The sequence below is a fragment of the Anas platyrhynchos genome, chromosome 11 (genome assembly GCF_047663525.1).
Source record: "Anas platyrhynchos isolate ZD024472 breed Pekin duck chromosome 11, IASCAAS_PekinDuck_T2T, whole genome shotgun sequence".
NCBI lineage: Eukaryota > Metazoa > Chordata > Aves > Anseriformes > Anatidae > Anas > Anas platyrhynchos.
Window position 1 is genome coordinate 21,039,201 of NC_092597.1, and position 8,796 is coordinate 21,047,996.

At 40.7% G+C, this 8,796-nt stretch overlaps 1 protein-coding gene across 1 annotated transcript in view; it reads right to left on the minus strand.

Annotated features, from left to right (window-relative positions):
- The window catches only part of LOC101796143 (protein FAM169B), a 39,955-nt gene that overhangs the window by 29,773 nt on the left and 1,386 nt on the right, over positions 1-8,796 (minus strand). The gene's annotated exons all lie outside the window — the stretch shown is intronic.

The following is an 8,796-nucleotide window of genomic DNA, read 5'->3' on the forward strand; positions in this document are numbered from 1 at the left end:
AAAACCTGCACACCTGTGCACAACCACTAGGGCTGTTCAGCCGCCAGGGCAGGAGAAAGATCACTGAGGTAGCTTCAGTTTATGTTAACTGAAGCTTTCCGCAGTACAAAGCAAAGAAGCTATATTGCCTCTTCCATGTATGCCCCTTTCACATGCATTTTTTCTATAAAAACAAACAAAAAAAGTGACAAAGTCTAACCATAACTATAATTATTAGGCATTTGACTACAGCAGTAATTATTGCTGGCTAGCAGGACATTACAAAGGTTCCAAAATCAATTGCAAAATAATTTAACTTTGCTTTAAAAGGAAAGCAGCTATTCTCCTGCGAGTGCTTTGGTCTGAGGCCCCTACCAGCATCCAGGGATCCCAGACTTGCAATTTGCCGAGGACAGCCCTTTACCCCAATTTGAATTAGAGGATTTCATATGAATCTGATCTTAGGTAGCGACAACAAAAGAGCCCATTGTAGCAGCCTGACAGCTAGGGAGAAACAGCCCCGAGCACAAAGGGTTACGTCTGGGCGGGGAAGGAGCAGGGGAGCGGAGGGGGGCAGCGGGGGTGAGTCATAAAAAAGGGGCCTCCTGCTGCAGCCACAGAGCGAGGGCCCTGAACCAGGAGCAGAGTAAATGTAGAACGGGAGGCCTACTGCGTTACAGGGCTTCCAGGCATTCATACTGGAGGAGTGGAGTGGAGGCTGCCATCGTACATAGCCAACGCTGGTAAAGAGGGTGAGTGCATCACATGGACTGGTGCAACAGTGGTGTGAGGACAGGTTTCCAACAGACAAGTCCAAATCTGGGGTTTTCGGGAGCTCCAGTGTCCAGGGAAAGAGGAGGAAGTGTACACAGCTCCACTGGAAAAAAAAAAAGACTCATCCAGAGAAAAATGAAGGAATTGAAATAGAAATCTGATGGCCATGTTTCCATCTCAAGCATATAAAATGGATTTTAAAGCACAAACTAACGTGGTAATTCTGCTTCTGCTCTCGTTTGTTTCCATGGAGCAGGCTGGGCTGCGTACTCAAGCTACTACGTGTAAGTGCATCTGCTCACTCTGGTGCTGTGCCATCAATTTCTGCTAAGAATCTGGTACCTGAAAGGAAAAGCTGCAGCTATACACGCAGCCAGGCACTGCCTGTGCTCCATCATCCTTAGGGGACACTCACAGCACTGAGAGGCACCTCCCTCAGCCTACACCACCACGCTCCTCTGCTGATCAGCACAAACCAAGGCCCCCGTTCCAGCCCTGATCCTTAAACTCAATTTTTGTCTAACCCCACTTGTAATCCACCTCCGATTTCCTCCAGAACAGAGAACTGGATTTTATGGGTGCTTCATGAAGTGGACAAATGTTGTTCTTGTAGAGGTAAAAGTCAGACAAAGAGCAGTTTGCTTAGGATCCAAAAAGATCAATACGTGTGAATCCAGACAGATCTGACTGGCATCCTGACATCCTGCATCAGGCAGATATATAACAACTGGAAGCACAAAACAGAAGACAATACTCTATCTTGAGCTAGAAATTGATTTTTCTGGACTAGAGACAGACCCCATCATTACAGACTCAGCAAGAATGTCATTTGATAACTTGAAGTAAGCAGGAAATATTTTTCCATGGGTAAAAGAATGTATTCTCGATACAACAGAAAACACATGGTGCACACACTTGGATGTGAAATTCCACAAGTGAGACTGCAGAGTGCAGGAATGCCCGAAGGTAAATGAAATGCCTCGACTGATTCTTTTTGACAATTCTTCTACATCCTCTGCAGCTAAACCCTACATCATAATAGAAATAACTTAACTAGAGTATAGATAACTGGAGGCTAACATGCACGGGATGCTACAGCAGTTTAAATCACTATCACATTCCTCAAGCTCTTTTTGACTAGTCACTTCAGTACCTATGGATTAGTTTTACTGTTTTCTCACTATCTAACAAATCAGTTACAACTCGGCACAATCAACTCCATCTCTTCATTAAAATGCTTTAAATACTCATTTAGATTTCAAATTAGTGTGCACTGCCAATTTACGTAGTCCCATTGATCAAGAACCCAATATGCAATTTATTAAACAAGAGATACTTGCTTTAGTAGTTAAGAATTTTCTGTTCCTGCGTTCATACGTAGCTTATCAGGACTGGGTCCCTAAGCCAACACGTTGGTGACGCAGATATTTGGGACCTGACACAGCACCGAGTTGGCAAAGATCCGTTAAGGTGTGCCGATACTTCCAAGAAAGTGTTAGTTGTTGAAAAGAGGATTTCAGAAATTCATAAGAGCATTTAGGATGCAGCTGGATTTGTGAAGCGAAATACATCAACCTCACTGTAGATGAAGCGTTAAAAGAGTGTTGTGTCTGAAGTGAATTAATCATTTATCCTACAACTACTTTTTCATGTTCTACAAACAGAGGGAACGACAGTACACGCATCCATTAAGTGGGTGTTTACAGAAGAGCTATCAGTCACCGCATGATCAGTACCTGGATCGTGCATCTTAGTGTATGTGGTTGTGCAAATGTGCATTGCGTTTATACGTGAAAGAATGAAAAATACTCAGATGGGATTATTAATGGTAACAGACAAAAATAACCTAGCAGTTCTAACTTCTAAGCCTCATTAGTTTTTATTCAATTTTGCCATTTGTTGTGTTTGGAATAGCAGTACTGGTTTCGTTTATTTATTGGCTTTATTTGCATGCCAATATATTTCACAATTTAAAAAAAAAAAAAAAAAGAAAAGAAAAAAGAAAAAAAAAAAAAGAAAAAAGAAACTTCAGCAGATTTAAGTGTTCCTGATGGTATCATGGGTTTTTGCTGTCCAAGAACTATTTTCCACTTTTTTTTTGTAATCAAAAACCACTTTGCAATACGTAACAAACATACGTACACCAACGCAAAAAGTCTGCATATCAAATCAATATTTAGGAGGGAATGTTCTTGTAATTAAACCAGGCAACTAAGATTTATTCTTACCACAGGTGTGTTTTTGTGGCCCCCAACAAATCACTTTATCTTCTGTCTGGGTTGTTATCACTTAAGTGTACGCCTTATCTACCACTTCAAAAGGGCGTGACGTTTTTCATATCAGTCCCTCTGAAGTCACAACATGAAAAGACAAAGAAATCATGTAGCATAAATCGTTCTCTGTTCTCCCATGGCCTGTCGCTGCCACACTACGGCAGCAAACCCATGACAGCGTCTCAGATCTGAAGATAACATTTTTTGCTCCCGTAAATTGAGTACACGTAACAGAAGTACTTTCCATTACCCTCGCACAGGAGCGGGAGCTCTGCGTTAAACGGCAGCGCTTAACACCAACTTCTCCCTTCCTTCCAAGGGGCTTGAACAGCTCTGTGCATGTGGTTATCATTAGACAACCATATTTGTTTAACCTTTCAAAGGAAGGAAGAGGTCTTTGGCATGTTCCCGGGAGTACACGCAGAACCTAACTCTCATATCCTGAATTTAATTGAGCAACTTCATGTCAAAAAGCCCGAGCTGGAGTGTAAGTGAAACTTCAGCACCGTAACAATGTGTGGTGGCAGTGGAGCTATGGGCAAAGGCTGCGGTGTGATATCTGTCCAACCTGGCAAGGCAGCCCTTAACCACACGCTGTACATCATTAATGAAAACAATGTTCTGCCCCACTGCATTACTTTTCACCATTACTAACAGAGCAATCACTCTTGGAAGGTAAAGGATGAAAAAAATGCGTTGGCATCAGCATCGCTCTAAACCTTGAGCCAAAAATGCCATTTATGTTTTAAATGTAATTCTATCATAATTCAAATGGTGAAAAAGGTCTCAAGAGACAAACTAAATATAAGTTTCTGACTGCAGATAATTTTCTGCTGTGGAATCAATAAATTAAGGCAGAAGTGAAGGGAAATAATCCTAATCCCATCCCCAATTAAGAAACCAAACAGTTTAAATACGAGTTCAGTTGTAGCTTTACATGTCGTTATTGCAAATTCTGCAACTTATGAAATGGAAAAAAAAATAGACAATGGAATTAAATAATAGATTTAATTACTTAGCTCATTTTGGAAAAGCGCCCGGATTAAACCACGTTATTTAAAATGTTTTCAAATCTAGGAAAGCAAGTGTACATTGAAGGGATCACATAACGGCATTAATCAACCCAAACCTGCAGTGGTCCTGTGCTACAAACAGGTTTCAACTGCGTGTGTTTTCCTTCAGATGGATGTTCAGCAGTGTTACACTTTAAAAAAAAAAAAAAAAAATAAAGCCGCACCCAGCTCATAGTACAGATAAATTGAAATACATCTGTGTAAACAGGCTCCCCCTGCCACATTATACACAAACTGCACATCTGGGCTGGCATGTTTTGCACAAAGCTCTAACCTAATGTAATTGAGAAAAGCTGAGATATTACGGCCCAGAAACAGACTTCATAAATAAATACTGTAGCGTACTGTGAAAACATGGAAATGCTACCAGCTGTAACTATGACATATCAGGAATTCAACCTCCTGCACATGTAACTCTCTTCTTCACAGAGCATAGATGCTAGAAAGAGGTAGGGAGAACAACTCAGGGAAGATACAGTCCTGAAGAGAAGCGACCTTCAGGACCATAATCCATGCAGGCTGGAAGGTTCCAGTTCACACCATGCTTTCATCAAGGAAATTTCATTGACTCCAAGGGATTGCTGCTCATAGGTCTGAATCTGTGAATATCTCAGCTAGATTCTTAATATAACTAATTTCAGCTACTGAAGACAGGGGAGGTAACAGTACTAAGGATTTCCTTGCATATGTAAGAAAGATCTTTGAATTGGCTAACTCGATTATTTGTCTATGCCTAAACAAAATGGAATATACAAGCCAAAATGAACTTCTCCAAAACAACTGCGTCCACATCAGGGGCTTTTTCCAGCACAACTCTGTCTGTGCTACATCTCACTTCATCAGACCCATAGCCAAAATAGCTATGCCAGCAGAAACTCCTATTTCCCAGCATGACCTCAAATTTGAGTCTGACTCTCAAAAGTCTAAGCAAAGAAGGAATGGGAGGCCCCAAATGACACTGAGATGTATCACTGAAGTACCTTCATCGTTCAAAGAGGCTGACTAGAAAGAAAAACTACAGCAAAGGTACAGTAAACAGCAGCAGAGCTTTTAGGAATCACAAGTTCAAATATGATGTAATTAATTCAAGCCTTTACAAAGATGAACGGTAGGAAGGAGGACACAAATTGGCTAGAAGTCATCCCGTAACATAAGGGAAAAGGGGAAGACAATGTATCCCATAGTGGCAAACAAGGAGTAGTGAAATGGTAGGAAATGACAACTGATTTGGAAAATGGACTGACATGAAGATGATTTCATCCCATGGGGACAAGCCAGATAGACTGCCAGTTCGGCCAGTTTCAGAAAATACTCGTGTTTTAAGACCAAGGAGCATTTGAAGTGATTACTAAAACACCCACCCTCAAAAACTGGCACCAGGACTAACATTTGAGCAGCACATTAAATACATTTCCTTGTTACTACCATCATTCAAAGCATGTGCAGGGAACCGAAGACCACAAGGGCTACACACAACCCCTATCTTCATCTCATGCAAACTGCACAAATACGTGCAGCACACTGAAGGTTCCTGAAAGCCATGGTTTGCTATCAGAAAGGACATTCTCCAGGCAAATAATGCAGCAATGACAATACAAGACAACTAGCTCGATTGCCACTGTTACCAATCTCAGATCCCCCATAATTTAAGTTGCAAATGTTTTGCATCTGAAAAATCTACTGCTCCCACCAGTAGAGTGCATAAGTCTACCTAAGATAGCTCAGCAGCCTCCCCAAATTGCTTGCAAGGCCAATTTGTACAGCCAGACTAATCTCAAAATAAAGCAATTAATTTGAGCAAAAAAAGGAAACAAAACAAAACAAAAATCCCTCTTTTCCATAACAATTTACACATTGCTAAATTTATTATGCAGCTGCAAATTAATACATCACCTTCACTAGCTATCACAAGCCTGTCTTGGAACTTCTTGCTCAGGCAAAAAATAAACAGCTGTACGTAGTGGAGAAAACATGTAAACATCTCTCTTGTTTCTCTGTGCCATTGTGTCAGCTATTCTACATGTCTTTGAAGGTGCTCCAAAATCAGCAAGGCTCTGCTTCTGCTTTTCCTTTTTTTTTCCCCTCTCTTCTCTCTTTTTTCATTTTTTTTTTTTTTTTTTTTTTCATTTTGGGAGGAGGAAGAAGCAGAAGGACAGACTGGCAATAAAGGGCTACCTCTGTGCTCTTCACAGTAAAGCTGAGATTGTTTAAATTCAGTTTACACAAACTCTTCTGTAAGGACAAAAGAAACCACTGCTGGTGGTTAAAAATGCAAAAGGTTTTGATTGTAAGGGCTTGACGATCAGCCAAAGATATGACTAGGGGGAAAAACACAGCAAGACAGCTCTGACCAGAATGGAGGAAACAAGGAAAAACACATGGCCTGACTTCAGAGCAGAAAATTGACTTAGGCTTTGCATAAACGACAGCATACCTCAAAGCCTGCCTGATCCACAGCCTGCCTGGAATGAGAACATGTAGTCTAAAAGCAGAGCCTATTAAAAGGCATAATGTTTCTAAACGGCATCTGTTGCGTACTAATAAGCATTACTTAAAGGACACAGGCCTTAAATTGCTACCAAACGTGCACTTATCTGAAACTGCTGCAAGGCAATCATTACAAAAATGTCACATGACACCATGGGAATTTGAATAATATAAGATGTTTTTATTTAGTTTGGCTTGAAATCATTACACAGAAAAAATATGGAGGCACTTTCTGAGATTTTGAGACTGTGGAACTTCACAGGAATGAAACACTAGCAAGAATTACATCAGCAGAGCCATTTGCCATCTGTTGTTGGTAATACTATAAAGACCAGCCACCAGACAGCAGTTTCGAAGGTTACAAACACACAACATTTTTAAGCATCCGCAGACCGCTCGGTAAGCGAGCAGGACCCAGTTTACTTTCGGTATGTGTGACCTGAGGGTCTGCCAATCGTTTTGCGAAGACAGCAAAACCGTGAATTGCCACCACAAGTTTGGGAGTCTCCTGGTGCGCAACCATTATACAATGCAGAAAATATACCAGCCTGTTCTACACCAGTTCTTATAACATACTCATAAGCATAATGGCTGCACACCTCCCACTCGGAATTTAAACAGGCTAGACTTTCCCTGGTGTTGTTTGTTCTCTCATACTCTCCTCCCAAGGGAAGGAGAAGGTTCACTGCAGTGCTATTATGGGTAGGGACTCAGGTTTGTTTGCTGGGTTTTCACTGTGTTTTTTCTTTGAGAGAAGTATTTTGAAGGAGGTAGGATTTTGTTTCCTGCTTCTTTGCCTTCTAAGACATAACTATGTATTTATGTTAAAGCAAGGTTACAGTAATCTGCCTTGCCTGTGGCAGGGAAAGCGAGGAGGTTATGAAAATCCCCCTCTCTCAGAGATACACACACACCTCACTCTGAAGAAAAGTCTGCTTGTTTCATAGAGTTTAGTTATACTGAAGGAATACGGTTGTTGATCAGACTCATCTTAGAGCTTCAAGTAGATTTCTCTAGACGTAGGGACCACATTCATAACACATAGCACATCTACACTACCAGAATTTTGAGTTTCCACCTTTCAGGGTGCTGACCTCCTCCTACCTGTAAACTTTAACTGATTAACATGGATTTCATTGAGGGCAGGGAATTTTCCATCTACCTAGAGAGGCAGATGGAAATTTAAAGCTTCATTAGTGCAATTGTTGAACTAGATGTACAGGTTTGTCATGTGGCAACTATTTCCCAGGCGCCAGCATCGTATGTATTTTGTTACTCACTGAATGTCTTTTGCAGCCTTGTTGTTAGATGGTTAGCATGTACAAGTCCGACTCTCAAAATGTTCTGAAATCAAAACTGTCTTGTGGCAAGGCTGAATTTAAAACAAGAACCTCAAGTTCTATGTCAACATCTGGCCTGCTTTTCAATGGCAAGGTTTGTGAAGAACAGTTACAGGAACAGACCTCAGGAACAAGTAGAGTTGCGGCACCTCAGTTACAGCAGGGCATGAACTGAGAAGTACCACTTGCACAAGAAGAGCTAATGGCCAACTCCAGTATTTTCTTAAAGTGTTATATAGCCAACCTGTTACCAACGGTTACATAATTACTTTAAACCTACCAATATTCAATTCTTTAACTGTCAAAATTCAGACAACACCTGGAAACAATGTAATCCATTCCAAAAGAGGAAGGGAATGGAAGAAGAACTATTTTAAACATTTGAGAATAATGAAAAAAAATGGGGAAAAAATGTTGACAGAACCTGAAATGCCCAACAGTACATTTGCCTGGACATGAAAAAATGAGGCTCATTCATCTAGAGATATGTTATTTAAAAACATCAGCAGAATTAAGAGTATTAAAAAAAAAAAAAAAGGATTATTACCAATGTTTGACTTTCAGAAGTGGCTGATAAGAGGGAAAAAATAGAGCCATCTGACTACAGTGCATTTAGCCATCAGCAGTTAGAGGAACTAATGAACAACATCATTATTTTACTGAAGGGGATGAAGTAGGTGCTTTAGATAAATGGCAGCAACTTAAAATGCGTTTCAGAAGATAAATTCACTTTCTCTCCATTTACCTGCTAGCGTGACAAATTAAGAAAGAAGAGCATAAAAACAGAGCAGGAGGGAAAGCAGTGCAAAAGCTAACTGAGGTGATGCAACGGGCCCTTATCCAAACAAGTGCATGAACAGAGATTCTTGG